This window comes from Papaver somniferum, chromosome 7 (assembly GCF_003573695.1).
Source record: "Papaver somniferum cultivar HN1 chromosome 7, ASM357369v1, whole genome shotgun sequence".
Classification (NCBI taxonomy): Eukaryota; Viridiplantae; Streptophyta; class Magnoliopsida; order Ranunculales; family Papaveraceae; genus Papaver; species Papaver somniferum.
The window spans coordinates 151,911,115-151,926,334 of NC_039364.1; the positions used below are offsets into that span (position 1 = coordinate 151,911,115).

The 15,220-nt window shown below is 38.1% G+C and overlaps 1 long non-coding RNA gene across 6 annotated transcripts; it reads right to left on the reverse strand.

Annotated features, from left to right (window-relative positions):
* Positions 1-3,550: 3,550 nt before the first annotated feature.
* LOC113298770 lies at positions 3,551-8,943 on the reverse strand. 6 transcript variants are annotated; one of them, XR_003334365.1, is made up of 5 exons: positions 8,356-8,943; positions 7,672-8,202; positions 6,603-7,062; positions 6,040-6,303; positions 3,551-4,463 (listed from the first exon to the last, which is right to left on the reverse strand). It is a non-coding gene; the product is annotated as an uncharacterized LOC113298770 (long non-coding RNA). The 6 variants fall into 6 exon arrangements; XR_003334369.1 differs by lacking the exon at positions 3,551-4,463 and having other exon boundaries at positions 5,739-6,303; positions 8,356-8,477; positions 8,732-8,943; XR_003334368.1 differs by lacking the exon at positions 3,551-4,463 and having other exon boundaries at positions 5,737-6,303; positions 7,672-7,743.
* Between the last annotated feature and the right edge of the window lie 6,277 nt (positions 8,944-15,220).

The following is a 15,220-nucleotide window of genomic DNA, read 5'->3' on the forward strand; positions in this document are numbered from 1 at the left end:
TGGACTAGTCATTAACACGTGTCGGGTTTAATGGACTAAACGTTCTCATTTATTTTTGGTTTTCTTAACGGGTACCTGGATAAATATAAACTGTTTACCTTTTTGGTCGATGAAGAATTTTATGTTCACAAGTTTCGAACTCGGGTCATTAGTTTTATTACCAATTAACTTAACTGCTAACTTTAGCGAAATGAATAGAAAATATACATACACTAAACCTGTGTATATAGGGTATTTTCAATAGCGATGTATTTTCCCTGCCTTCACGGCGGGAGGTCTAGGGTGGGCGCCAACCCCTCATAGATTATGGTCGACTTGACAGGTCGGATCGTTTAGGTCATGGCTTTTAGCGCCCTAGTAGGGTGTGGGATAACCTCCCGAAAATGGATTTTTTTTGTTTTTTGTAAACCTCAATTCTATATACAACATGTTTGGATAGTCAAGGAGAAGTAACTTTTCGACTTCTGAAAGTCAAAAAGTCGAAAGTAAATATGGGTATTTCATTTTTAATCAACTTCTACAAGCAAATAAGCAGCTTCTAAACGAAGCAAAAAATCTCGACTTCTTACTTCTCTCAGAAATCGCTTTCTTTCTTCTCCTTGATCTATGTGTAATAAAATATTTTATCTTTCCGCTCCATCTTCCTTTATCTTCCCTCCCAAACCATAATCCAGAGTTGCAACTTTCTGCGTGGTGTTTTTAGGAGTGATGAAAACCGATCTGTCTCATTACGAATTTAAGGGAGAAAATATCTAAATTCCTTTACTTGGTGATTATGATACAACTTCCCAAATCTAAGATATGCACGTTGATTTTTTTCCCTTTTCTCATCATTATCATCGATATTTCCTGACTTCTAAGGATTACAAGTTTACACATCATATTAATTATATTGATGGCGTATAATTGATCGGTTATAGTAGATTATAAGGTATGTAATTTTGATTTTTTTTTCTCTTCTGTTTGCTGATTTTTTCCGACTCTCCATTATTTATATCACTATTTTTTTTCTTTGGATATGTCGGTTGGTATTTTTACCCTAATTCCTGGATTTCCTTCGATTTGAATCATATTACTGATTTGAAAATTATGTAATACTCTTGTGAAATTGTATTTAGGGTGTCATACTAATGACCCTAAACCGAAATTGTAATGGGTCTCATTATCTGCACATTAATAGTTGATTGGTTTTAAACAGTTAAACATACTTGAAGTCCTTTAACAATTAAATTCAGGACTGTGATTAGAAATCATTTTTGTTTAATATATAAAGAAATTTTATGTGATTCTTCTTCATATTATACATCCATCAAACAAAAACTTGTTTTCTAACGCCTATAGTCCTTGTGACTACAACCTTAGAGCTGATTTTTGGGAGGATATGAAAGAGACAAAACACTGGTGGGCGGGTAGTCTGTGTGTTGCTGGTGATTTTAACTCGGTAAGATCATGGGATGACAGGAATTGGGGTGAAGGAGATATAAGAAATAACGACTTCCTCAATAATTTTATCATGCAACTTGAGTTAATTGACCAGCCACTGATGGGTGGATCTTACACCTGGTCAAACAATCATACGGACCCTCTTTTGTGTAAGCTGGATAGATTTATATTCAGTGTGGAATTTGATGAATTATTTCCGAATGCTATCCAGAGTGTTCTTACAAGAACAACTTCCGATCATAATCCAGTAATGGTTCACACTCATCCAACAGCCACAAGTAAGCCTTACTTCAAGCTTGAAAGGTCATGGGTGGAACATAAGGATTCCGTAAGCAACATTGCACTTTGGTGGAATACTATGGATTTCACAGGTAGTTCCAGTACTATTTTTTTCTTAAATTTACAGAATCTTAAATTTTTTCTTAAACCATGGGGTATCCAGGAGTTTGGAGGTGTTAATAGAGAAAAAAAGATTCTTACAGAAAAAATAAGTGAACTTAACTTGTTGGAGGAAAGCGGGGCTTTGCAATCTTAACAGTATGAAGAAAGACTCCAAACAAACACCAAGTTGAGGTGTATTGAAGTGTTTGAAACAAGAAAATGGTAGTTGAGAGCCAAGCAAAATGGTTTTAAATGGGGAGACGATAACACGGCTTATTTTCACAGAATTTCCGGTACTAAAAGAAAGAGAAATACTATAGCTAAACTGCAAATTCAGGGAGAATATTGTTTTGATCCCAATGCTATAATAGAGGAGATTCGAAACTACTATATTGATCTCTTTTCTGATAATGGATCCGGTATGTGTACTATTGACTCTCTTCCTTCCACTAAGATTAGTAATGAATCTAAGGTTTGGTTAGAAAGACAATTTTCAGAAGATGAAGTTTTAAATGTTATTAAGAATATGGGTTGCAACAAGTCACCTGGGCCAGACGGTTTCTCTACTGAGTTTTATAAAATTTGTTGTAGTGTAATCAAGACGGATTTCATGAAGATGATAGATGATTTTCATAGATTTGGTTCTTTGGACTGGAGATTAAACTGTTCGTTTATCACCTTAATCCCAAAAAAGGAAGACTCTTGTACTCCAGGGGATTTCAAACCATTGAGTTTAATTAGTAGTGCTTATAAGATTATATCTATAGTGTTTGTTGATAGACTGAAGACGGTTATGCCTAGTCTCATCTCTGACTTCCATGGTGCTTTTATTCATGAGAAACAAATTTTGTATGGTGTTCTCATTGCTAATGAGTGCGTCGATAGTAGATTGAAGTCAAAGAAACATGGTTGTTTGTACCATCCTAAAACGGTATATGGATAATGGCTAATCAATGAAGCCCATTTCGTTTATTATAGAAACACAACTAGCTTATTTAGGAAGTCAAGTTGACTTATTATTGAAGCTAATTTCGTTTATAATAGAAACACAACCGGCTTATTTGGGAAGTCCAGTTGGCTTATTATTGAAGCCCATTTTGTTTATCATGGAAACATGACTGACTTATTTTGGAAGCCCAGTTGGCTTATTATTGAAGCCAATTTTGTTTATTATAGAAACATGACTTGCTTATTTTGGAAGCCCAGTTAGCTTATTATAGAAGCTCGTTTTGTTTATTGGAAACCATTTTTGCTTATTATGGAAGCCCAAGGACCCATGGGTTAGCTCTTAGAACCCGTGGATCGGTCTAGCAATCCAAATTATCCTCTCTTTAGGAAAGGGATTTAAATTTGGGTAAGGGTCATGAGGACTAGGATATTTTGAATATTGACTTTGGAATTATCTAAGATAATTATGGTTATATTAAATCCTAACAAAAGAGGATAAATGTTACCATGGGATAATTATCTTGGGTAGTTATAGTTATATCTAAGATAATTATAGAATCCCTAGCAGAAAGAGGATGATTATCTTTAATTTTAATAATTATTTAAGATAATAATTAAGATAAATACAAAAACCCTAACAGAAAGAGGAAGAAATTTAGATATTATAATTATTTATGATAATTATAGTTCCTAAGAGAGGGGATAATTATTATTCAAGATAATAATTAAGATTAATCAGAATTGTAATAAATAACAAACTTTTATTATGAATCTGGTTGTTTTCTTGGATTTGTACAAGTAAGGGAAGTTATTGAAGATAACTATGAAAACCCTAGAGATAGACCTACTCCCTGCCTATAAATAGAGGCTAAATCTCAACTCAAAGGTAGAGATTTTCTAATCCTTTTCCACACAATACACCTGCTAAGAAACTCTCCCGGACTTTTGCAGGTACCCCCACTATTCAACATCAATTACACTATCATCAACTATTTCTTGTGGAGTTAAATCAACAGTTGGAGATCAATCGGCCAACATCACTCACAATTTCTTCAGCATCTTTGGAGGAATCAGATCAACGACAGAGATTTAATGCACCTATACGCATCTCGGAGAGTGTTGGAGTGAATATTTTTGCACCAACATCTGTTGGCGCCGACTAAGGGGAACGAGCAAAAAACTCGTGATCTACCAACAACGAACTGGTGTATCACAACATACTGGTTTGCTCGTTCCTTTCCATTTGTCTAATTATTACTTGGTACGGTACTATGATCATTCATATATATCACACCGTTATTTGTATAAAAATATACTATAATCTACCAATACTCCTACTTCGAAGGAAAACAAAATAGGAGTGGAGTCATCCTAACTTACTTAAGATCTAACTCAATTGTTTAGTGGTCCTTTTTGTGCCATCTCGATTTTTTTTGGTTGTTTTCCATTCATGTTATACTGTGAGAATGCTGGTCGTATTACCTTTTCGTCGAGTACCATACATTAAATTAAGAAGGCAAACGGAGTAGAAGACTTTGTATTAGGTAGCCCTCTCATTTGTTCCTGAAGCCTCGCCCCTGCCGTGAGCACTAAAATTTCACCTAGACGTGGGAAAAAAGCCTTTCCGAGCCAGCAGTTCTATGTTCTCATCTTGAAGCTTCTCCCCTGCCATGGGAACCAACACTTTTCACCTGCAGCAAGCACCAATCCAGGGTGTCAGCGACGGAGCCAAGTCTCGTTCTAGCTCAAGCTAAGCTTCCCTCAATCAGACAAGTGGGCAGCAGAGTGCAGAAACATTGCATCTAAGCTATGAATAGGCAACAACGCCAACTAGCAAAGCTACGAAGTTCGGCATCCAGGATTCAAGCTCGATTACAACGATTCCTCACAGTCACCAACAAAGAAGAAAGCTAGCAGTATGTATAAAACTTATAGAGTTTTACGAGAAAAAAGTTCATTGAGCAAGATTCAAATTTCAAACACGCGGTTACGAGCACGACTCTAATTAAGCCTGTGAGGATAAAACACAACACATGCTACATGCGATAATATGAAGACGTGGTAAAGGGAATTTTCTTCAAAACAAGTTACGGCTTCTTCCAAGCTAAAACAGCCTGAACTCGGTCCTACCATGACAAAGACAAAATGAAGAGCCTGTATACGGACCCAATAAAGAAGGTTCTTTAGGGACGGTCCTCTCATGGAAAATTTACTTCGATGAGTCAACACGTGACAATCCGGGCCATGCAAAGGTTATCGGGAGCAACCTTGCCCATGATAAACTACATATATTTGGGGGCGTCTTTCATGCTCCAGGATCTATTGGATATCAAAGAAGCAGCAGTGAAAGGAGCAGAAAAAAGAAAAAGAAAAAAGAACTTGATAAATGCATGACTTGTAAGCTACATGACCCTTTTCTGAAGAGAGCAGCAAGCGAGCTATGACCGGCTATGAGTCAGTGACATTCAACGAGATGGGGTTGGATATTATGGGTTCCTTCCCTGAGTTCCCTCCTCACCTGGGGGCGTCCTCGCTATTTGGGAGTATCTCTACAGATAATGGGGACGGCTAATGGGAGCAACCTGTATTCCGGCGAGGTATGTACCAAATCTTCATATAAAAGGGAAAAGATTCTTAACTGTTTTTCAATTAGAGAGATAAACAAGTTAATAAATTGAAGTGTTTTTCTATCAAAGAGAAAAATAAAGGAACGAATTATCAGGCAAATCAAATAGTTCGGGAAATATCGTACAAGAAATGCAAGCTTGGAAACGAAAGTTCTAACAAAGAGAACATCTTTAATAAAAGTTGGAGCGAAAGAAGGAGCTAAAGAAAGAAGGTACTCGAAGAACAAAGAAGAGTACAAAAGGTCAGAAGTAAAAGGCTCGGAGATGCTCCAAGTGGGAAGGAATTTATAGCAACCACAGTGCTTCCCAACCTCTTATCGAGGAAAAGAGAAGGAGGACTACCAACTATTGAAGAGTTGATAGAGGTACAAATCCAGGATCAATAAAGAGCATACAATGTTTATTGGCATGGAATTTCCAGTAGATGAGAAAGAAAGCTTGTTTACCCTTTTGAAATAAAATAAAGATGTGTTCACTTGGAGTCTCAGAGACATTTCCATGGGAACATGTAAAAGCAAGTATTTCCATGGGAACATGTAAAAGCAAGTAAAAAGGCATCAAACGTGATACGTAGGAGAGTATCAAAGACTCGGTAGAAATACTTAGAAGAGATAGTGGTACATGGAAAATTTACACTTACGGATTAACAAAGGCGGATGGTACAGCCGTTGCTTGTGTACTAGTTTCCCAAGAGAAATACAAGTCAAAAAAGCCATCCGACTAAGATTTATAGCTTCAAACAATCAATCGGAGTATGAAGCAGTGGTCTCTGGACTAAAGACTACACTGCACCTGGGGGCGTGTACTACTTGCTAGCTACAATTGACTACAACACCAAATGGATTGATGTAGTATGTGCTATCTTTGGTGAGTATGGAGGCGGTACACACGTCTACAAATTCATCTGAGAAAACAAATACTTAGTTAGTCATATAAGCATGCGTCGATCGGAAGCATGGGAATATCGATCAGATTACGAGTTACAAAAGTCTTAAGTGTGGCATAATCCGAAGAAAAATCAACACGTTTCAAAAAGGTCAGCCAACATGGGGCATGTTTTTCAATATCACTACAAGTAAAGAAGGTGGCTAGGGTCGAAGTAACGACCAACCTCCTGTGAGAATTGGGAACACTTTTTGCAAGTATTTAATAAGGAAATACTTGTAAAAAAGAGAGACAAAAATAATTGCAATGGAACCATACCTTCCTTGTGACTTGAGAGGAAGGGAAGCAATCGTTTGCTGAGGCACATGATGGGTGCTGTGTGGATCATTTTGAAGGCAGGAGGCTAGCGCATAAGCTTTTATCCCAATACTACTCTTGGCCTTATATGCAGAGTGACGCAAGGACTATATAAGAAAATGCTTGGCTTGTCAGCTTCATGGCCCTCTTATAAAGAGACTAGCAGAGTGAGTTGCATCTGGTTGTGAGCCTATGGTCGTTCAACAAGTAGGGACTGAATATTGTATGTTCGTTTCCAGCTGCACTTGGGGGCGTCAAGTATTTGTTAGCTGCAACTGACTACATGACTAAATGGGTATAAGCAGTAGCTTTGGTAAGAACAGGGGTAATAGACATCTACAAAAATTTACAGATTCGATGTACTGATGATGATCATTTCTGACAACAGAAAAGAATGTGCCTAATCAAATACAGGAGAAACCTGCATTCACATAAGGTAAAATCCTCGGTAAAGCTATTATGAAACATTTCAGGCGCGCATATGTTTCAAAATATTTTATAATTAAAGAGAAAGGTAAATAGCTTGGAACATTTTCTATTAAAGAGAAAACCAAGAACTTTGAATGTTCATTATTGTAGGAAGCTGTCTTCGGTATGACTACAAACCATTGAAATATCCTAGAGGCTAATCAGTTAAGAGGTAGCTGATCATAGAGGATGCTAACAAGAATCGTTATGCGGTTCTTGTAGTGCATCTCTAGAGGAGTCTAATCCGGTTGCATGTTATGGTCAATCACATAAAGTTTCTTTCGTGGAAGGTGATGACGAGTTGCTGGACATATTGATGATAATCAAGGAAATTTAAAACAAAAGCAAGTCTTGTACAGTTCAAATACTAGTAGCGATCTTAAAGGAAAGAACTAAGACAGGTGCAGCGACAGTGCTCGAGTTACCTGGTATTTTCGAAGTAGGAGTAAAGAGATGAGTAAGTTGTTACTCAAACAAACAAAAAGCTACATAAACATGCTCTTGTTTTAGAAAAACATGAAGAAAATTCGAGAACAACAAAAGGAAGAATGAAAGTACTTACATAGGGAGGTAGCAAACTTCCGTTGTGGGTAATGAAAGGAGGTGCGAAGACGCTCATATAGAAGGAGATTAACTGCCGTAGAAGAAAGGAAATACATATTTGACACGGACTAAGACTTTCAGGATTTCACAAATCATTGAATTTCAAGTGTTGACGGCTATATTTTCCACCAGTTGATATGGACGCGATTGAATGAGAAGTGGAGGCTAATGGGGTTCTATAACGTGTGCTACCCATTGGAGATTGCTCAAGTTTGAAAACAAACAGAATGATCATCCAACCCAATCCCAAGCAAGGACAGCTGACATGTACAAATTGGTTGATGTGGTGTTGTCGTTCCAGTCCAAGTGAATGGCAAAGAAAGATTAAGCTACCAAGGGCAGTCTAGTATCCATCATTGCACGAGAAAATCAAAGCATAGGATTCATGGTGGATCGGAAATTGTCATTTTGATATACAAACCACATGCAATTGGAAAGAGTAGCTACATATAGGCAATCAACGACTAAGCCACAAATCCTAAACACTTCGCTGTGGACAAAGTAGAAAAGGCAACTGAGGCATTAATACGAACAAGTCATATGCTCTTGATGCACTACCATTATTGGTTGATTAACATATTGAAGATTACGAACATCAACTGAAAAGACAACGTCCAAGGTACATGAGATTATAAAAGCTTACCTTTGTTCTTCTATAAAGAGGGCTGTTCTCTCTACAAACTCCAAGGATTCACAACGTCGAACTACTAAGGATGCTGCTGCAATTCCGTGTAATCTTATGATGAAGGTTATTGCTAGAGACACCTGTCAGGAAGGAAGACATTTAAAAAGATAAATGCAAGAAACAAGAATGGTCATTCAGACTTTTTAACAGGTCGTGAGCCATATTCTTTTTGCCATAGCCTTAAACTTTTATGGCTTCAAATTCTCCAAAACAATTCCCGCAAGGTTCAATTCATATTAAACCCATAATTCATAAGCCATCCAACACTCGAAAATCATTTCATCATCGTTAATCAACGACGGCACAATTAAAGCGTATTGAGCTTGGAGATTACTTTGAGTAGGAGAAACACTATCATACAAGGAATGTGAAAAGCCGCGCGTAGCAAACTGGCGTCCCGACCGTATGACCACCAGTCTTGATCCTGGAAGTTCGTTTCCTAATGAGACACACTGCAAAGAGTACTTGGATTTTTGGCGGTTACGAAAGCCAACACACCAACAGTTGGCGTGAATCACACGGGAATGGATTATTCTGCGTAGGGAAGAGTTTATGGCGGCTACGTTTCCACGCCAAAAAAAATTGTGACGTGTTAGTTAAAGAACTCTGTTATTGGGGATTTGAGGGGGTGGGACTTTTGGGGCTTGAAAGACTATGTGGAGACTAAGTGGTATAGGGGGAGATCAGATTTATGTAAAAGTTCAAAAACACCCTCAATAATTTTCACTTATAACATTTCTACCCTTCCATTAACTGATTAATTTAATAAAAAAATCATTAAATTAAAAAAAAAATTGAAAATCAAAATCATTAAAAGAAAAAAAAAACGTCCCACCATCACCTCTCTCTTTTCTTTCTTCTTCTTCTTCCCTTACTCCCCCTTTCTGATTTTATTCTTCTTCATCTATCATTCTTCGTTTGAAACGATTAACCGTCGATTCAAAAAAATTACGTCGTCGATTAAACTCATTGTATAAAATCATGAAAGCAAAGGAAAAATTAGGTCATTCTTTGTCGAATCAACCTCCTATTGAAGCAGAGAAACCAACTTCAACTAATGAAGTGGTAAGTGAAGATGAAGAGGAATTGAATGAAGGAGATGGACCAGCCTCCCAGACTCCTGAGATGACAGCAATAAGGTATGAATCGAAATACCACTGTTTATTTAAGCTCTTTCTCGATCTTTCAGTTGGTTTCGAAGATTTTGGGTCTGAAAAAACAGTTTCAGAATTTGATTACGGCTGGGAGTTCTTTGATTCCCAGCCGTAAATATATATCACGGTTGGGATATGTTGAATACCCAGCCGTTTAATTGTAACATGGTTGGGAGATATAAGAACTCCCAGCCGTTTTAATTTTCACGGATGGGAAATTGTTGAATACCCTGCCGTAATTCTGGTCGATGCGTACGAGATAAATTATTCCCATCCGCAAAGATTGAATCACGGATGGGACTTTCCTAGCCGTATATGTCTTTGAGTTCGAATGCATGTTTCAGCGGTAGTGGTAACGTCTAGGTTTTGTTATCCGTAATTGGTTTTCCAAACCGTAAATAATAGTTTCCTAGCCGATTTTATTAGGCGGCTAGGTCTTCCTATCCGTAATATGAGAAAGCAATGAAAATAAAAAAAAATCCCAGCCATTATGGTTTTTACGGCTTGGTCGATAAATCAACTTCCCATCCGTTATTATATTTGCGGCTGAGATTTTTTATTTATCCTAGACGTTTTTTATTTACGTCTTGGACTTTTGATAATTATCCCATCCGTAATTCTGTTTTCATATGGAACTTTGTACACATCCTAGCCGTTGTGACTTATCTTCTTTTGCATTTTGGTCTGGTTTGTCTTTGAACAGAAAAGAAGAAAAGAGGAAGAGAAGATCAGTAGAAGTAACACCTTCTAGTGAGCCCACTCCGCAACCCCGTCACGGAATACCATTGGGTGCAAACGCAAGGAATACAAGTGAAGGTGTACTTGATATTACTGAAGGAAATGATGGTGTTTCTCTTACTGGAGGAAATGAAGGTGGAGGTGAGACTGTAGGAAATGAAGGTGGAAGAAACGAAGGTGAAGTTGTTTCTGGAACAAATGAAGGTGGAGGAAATGATGGTCTTGCTGTTGCTGGAGGAAATGAAGGTGGAGGAAATGATGATGATGTTGTTACTGTAGGAAATGAAGGTGGAGGAAATCAAGGTGTACTTGCTATTACTGAAGTTGGCACTTCTAGTGGTTCTGCTATTGATAAAGGTAAAGCAGTGGTTGAGGAGGACAAGAAGGATGGAAAAAAGAAGTATCCACCAAAGGAAAATGTAAGAGAAATCATTGATGCCATGGAGTTTATATCTAAGAAGGGTAATGGGAAACCTTGGGGTGAGCCAAGAGATCGTTCCGTCTTGATGGGTTACGAGTCTTCATGGGCTGCTAGACTCTGTGCCGCAAACGTAATAAATCAAACCTAGTATATGTTGTTTTCATTTTATCATGGATATTCAATCATAAAAACCAAAATTTTATATTATGTGTAGTTTCCCGATAAAGCGGTTCCTAAACTAAAGCACCAACAACCAAGGTTTTGGCCTTTAAAGGGTGATGATCCAGAGCATCCAGATGTGGTAGCTTTGGTAAAACCTTCGGGGTTATGGTCTGCAATCGAGGCGCTGCAGAAATCGTATGATGTTGTGACAGTTTGTAATTTTAGAGAAAGATTCTGGCCCGAAACCCTGACTTTCCAACTCCCATTCGGCGAGATGACTATGATTCCGGATGATGTAAAGTCAATCACTGGTTTTGCTTTGGAAGGAAAAGCTGTGTATGAGGGTTTCAACAATTCTCTACCTTATGATGAGCTTTATGCCTTGACTAGACATTGTATTGGATGGAGCAAAGATTAAACGGAAGAAGAGTTTGAGATTGGTTATGGAAACCAGCCCAGAGCTAAAAGGGGACCTAAAGAATTGGGTGAACCTCGTGAAGGTGTTAATATGCCAAGTAATATTAACCTGGTTCGTCTGAGGGGCCAGTTTGAGCATTCTGACCGTAGGACCAAGAATGGAGAGTTCGTGATGGACGGAGAAAGAGCTAGACATACGGCTATAGCTTACTTGTTGTACGCTCTTGGGACCGTCTTTTTTCCCGATTTCTCGGGAAATAGGGTAAATGCTTGTTTTTTGCAGTGGTTGAAGACTCTCAGTCTCGATCCGGAAACAAACGAGGTACCTATGTACTCGTGGGGCACCGCCCTCCTTGCTAGTGTGATGGAAAGTCTTTGCAAAGCTACTAGGTGGAACGAAACACAAATTACGGGATGTGTTTCTCTTATCCGGAAATATTTTTGTGTTAATATAACAAATGTTGGTTTATTTTACTTTTATATATATTGGTCTGTGTATATAATTGATTAATTTTTGTTCCGTAGTCATGAGTTTATGACCATTTCAAATCCTTGAGGCCTACACGGGATAAAAAATTGCCTCTAGAGAAACCTACAGGAGGAAGATACCCCTTTAACGGGACCCAACACAAGTATAAAGAGAATGAAATGGTCGAAATGAGGAGAAATTTGGATGCTTTGACAATTAATGATGTTTTGTTTGATCCATATTTGAAACTTGATGAGGATGGAGATGAGGAAGTTGGTGATAGAATATTTTCTAATGTGGCGACTTATACGGGCCCTTTGTTTCATTCAACCGGGTTCGTCATTTTGGATCCTCGTAGAACGCTCCGCCAAATTGGTTTTGTCCAGAAAATTGTACCTCAAGAATCTCGTTTTCCACTGAGCGTAGCCAACTCCATCTTTAAGGAAAGTACTGTCAAATTGAATTATGCAACGAAAATAGCTCTATCGATCGAGCATTGGAATGCTCGTTTCCAATCGACAAACTAAATGAGTACAAGAGGGCTTGAAGCTGCTCATGGGACTTCTGAAGCGGATCCTAATTACATGGGATGGTATAAAAAGTGGGCTTATCCTTATGTAGAAAATTTGGATCCCGAGGCGCGGAAGCATTATAAGAAGGCGGCGAAAGAGAGTTCAAAATCAGCGGAAGAGATAAATGAACAAAAGGAATGGGAGAACATGGTGGTAAGTATACTACTAATTATGTTTATAAATATTTTTTTTTTGATTATCTATGAATAAGTGTACTTGATATGAAAAATAGATTGAACGAGTTAATTGGTTGTCCAAAAGCATCACCGGTATGATTGATGCGGGAGAGATGTTAACAATCCCTGAACTAAGATTACTTCGGAATCGAGTCCAAGGCATAATACTCCCTGAGAAAGGAGGTTTATATCCTGAAGAAGGTGCACGATCAAGGAGAAATAAGAGGGCTAGTCTCCTTCTCCTATTGACAACGACTCGGATACTCCCCCCCCCCCCCCCCCCCCCCCCCCCCCCGTCAGCAAGCTCCATCAAAGCAAGGGAGAGGCGGCAAAAAAGGAGGAACAAGTGCTAAAGGCGGCAAAAAAGGAGGAACAAAGGGAGGTCATGCTGGAACAAGTGCTGCTCGTGGTGGAAAAGGTCGAGGTGGAACAAGTGCTCGAGGTGGACGTGGTGGAGGTAAAAAGACTCCACCTCAAGGTGCCAAAAGAAAAGGAGGTAAAAAGGCGAGAGTTGTTGAACTGGCACCAGTTGACGATTTGGATGAGTTTCTGAACGAGTCCACGGGGGAGGACTCAAGTGAATGACAATCCACTCGTTTTTTAGTATTTTACTTCATGGATATTTTGTTAGCCTTTGACATTTTAATGTTTTTCGTTGTTTGGTTAAGGATTGAGATGGATGGATTTTCATAACTTTGCATGTATGAATTAATTTTAGTCTTTCAATGTGTTTAATCAAAGAAAAATGAGGGAAAAAACAACATCTTGGTTTTGTTCAGGCATTTTCGGCTAGGTCGATGCTTCACAAAACCTAGCCGAAAATGTCTATAAATCTTGAAAACAATCTTTCATAGACGTAAAAAGAACAACGGTTAGGAACTCCCAGCCGGGAAACTCAAAACGGTTAGGAAACCCGTCCGTAAGAGGTTCACGGTTGGGGAACGCCTAGCCGTTTTTTGGTCTGAATTACCTGAACTACAATGACTTATGTTTACGTCTAGATATCCAAGCCGTGTTGGAATCACGGTAAGGAATTATATCCGTAAATATATTTACGTCTTGGTCGACCTAGACAATTCCCTGCCGTTAAACTCCGCACGGTTAGGAAACCCATCCGTGGTTGGTTACGGTTGGGACATTCCTAGTCGTTTAGTACTCTGATAAACCCAACAAAAAAAAGGCTCATAAAAACGGCTACATATCCAAGTCGTAATGTTGTTCACGGACAGGAATCCCAGCCATTATTCTGCCTAAAATTAAAAAATCAGAATTTCGACCGGGAATCCCAACCGTAACTCTGACAGACCACCAAATCTGCAGGGCATACATAATTACGGCTTGGTATACCTAGCATTTCCCAGCCGTAATTCGCTATAATTTCACTTGTACCACTTCAAATCGCCTAGTTTTTTGGATTTTGAAAAATAGATCCGTTTAAAGACTAATCTATAGAAGGTGCTAGCTGTTCAACCACCTATTTAAACTTGAAATAACTTGTTCTCCATATAACCACCCATTCCAAATCAAAATCACACCTACAAGCTCTAGTAAAACTCTTAATAACTCAATGCAATGTACTCAAAGGATAAACCCGACTTTAATTTGGATGAAGACTTATCTCTTTGTCAAAATTTTGTGTTATGCTATCCAAAGAAGGGAGAAAAACGAAGGAATGGTGGTGTACCAAGTCAATCTTATTGGAAGACGATTTTTGAATTTTTTTGTAGTGAAACAGGTAACCCTAACAACCGCGATGGGATTGAATTGTATCTTCGATTCTCAAACATACGCAAAAAAAGTGGAAGAGTATATGGCTTTACTTCGTATGTGCAAGCAACTTCGATTCTCAAGCTAACAAGGAATGCAGAAAATGGAAAGGTTATAATTTCAACTTCGAAGCTCAAATGACCATCGTCAAAGATTTCTTGATACATCGGAAGGGATGTTACTAAAACCAACTTTGTAACGTGGATATATTAAGCATGTAATGAGTTTTATTGTGGTCTAGTTAATGAAAGTATCAGTAATTTTCAATCGTATTAAGAATTCATGTTGAATCAAAAAAAAATCAGCTTTCAAATCTAATTACGGTCGGGAAAGTTTGTATACCCAGCCGTTTTGCAGACTCGGGTAATTCATGGAAGAATTACGGCCAGAAGTTCGTAATGTCTCATCCGATATTTTTAATCACGGCTGGGAGTTCCTAATATCCCAAAGGTTTTAGTTATTTACGGCTTGGAATTCTTAATATCCCAACCGTTATGTGGTGTTTCGGCTGGGTCGACAAGTTTACCCAAGCGTTACTGCAGAAAATTCCAGATTTTCGACGGATTTGAACTGATAAAATTGATGTCGGGAGTTGATTATAAGGTTATCTTGAGTTTTGTGATGAAGGGTTTCGTCATTTGTCTTCAAAATTTGTCAATTTTTTTTCTTTCCAAAATCAACATTTATCCTTCTTCAAGACTCAATAAAATCAAATTTTGATTTTCAAATGATTAGTGTTTTGATTAAATCGATTCATTAAGACTGATTAATTAGCTTAATCAATTTAATTAGCACTAATCAAATGAAGGGTAGATTAAACATTAGAGAAAAATATAGATAAGGGGTCCTATGGGTTATTATTTCATGACTCCAAAAAAACCCCAAAAACCCATCTGTTTTAAGCCCCAATAATAGGATTCTAGTTAAAGGGTAAAAATTAATGGGCT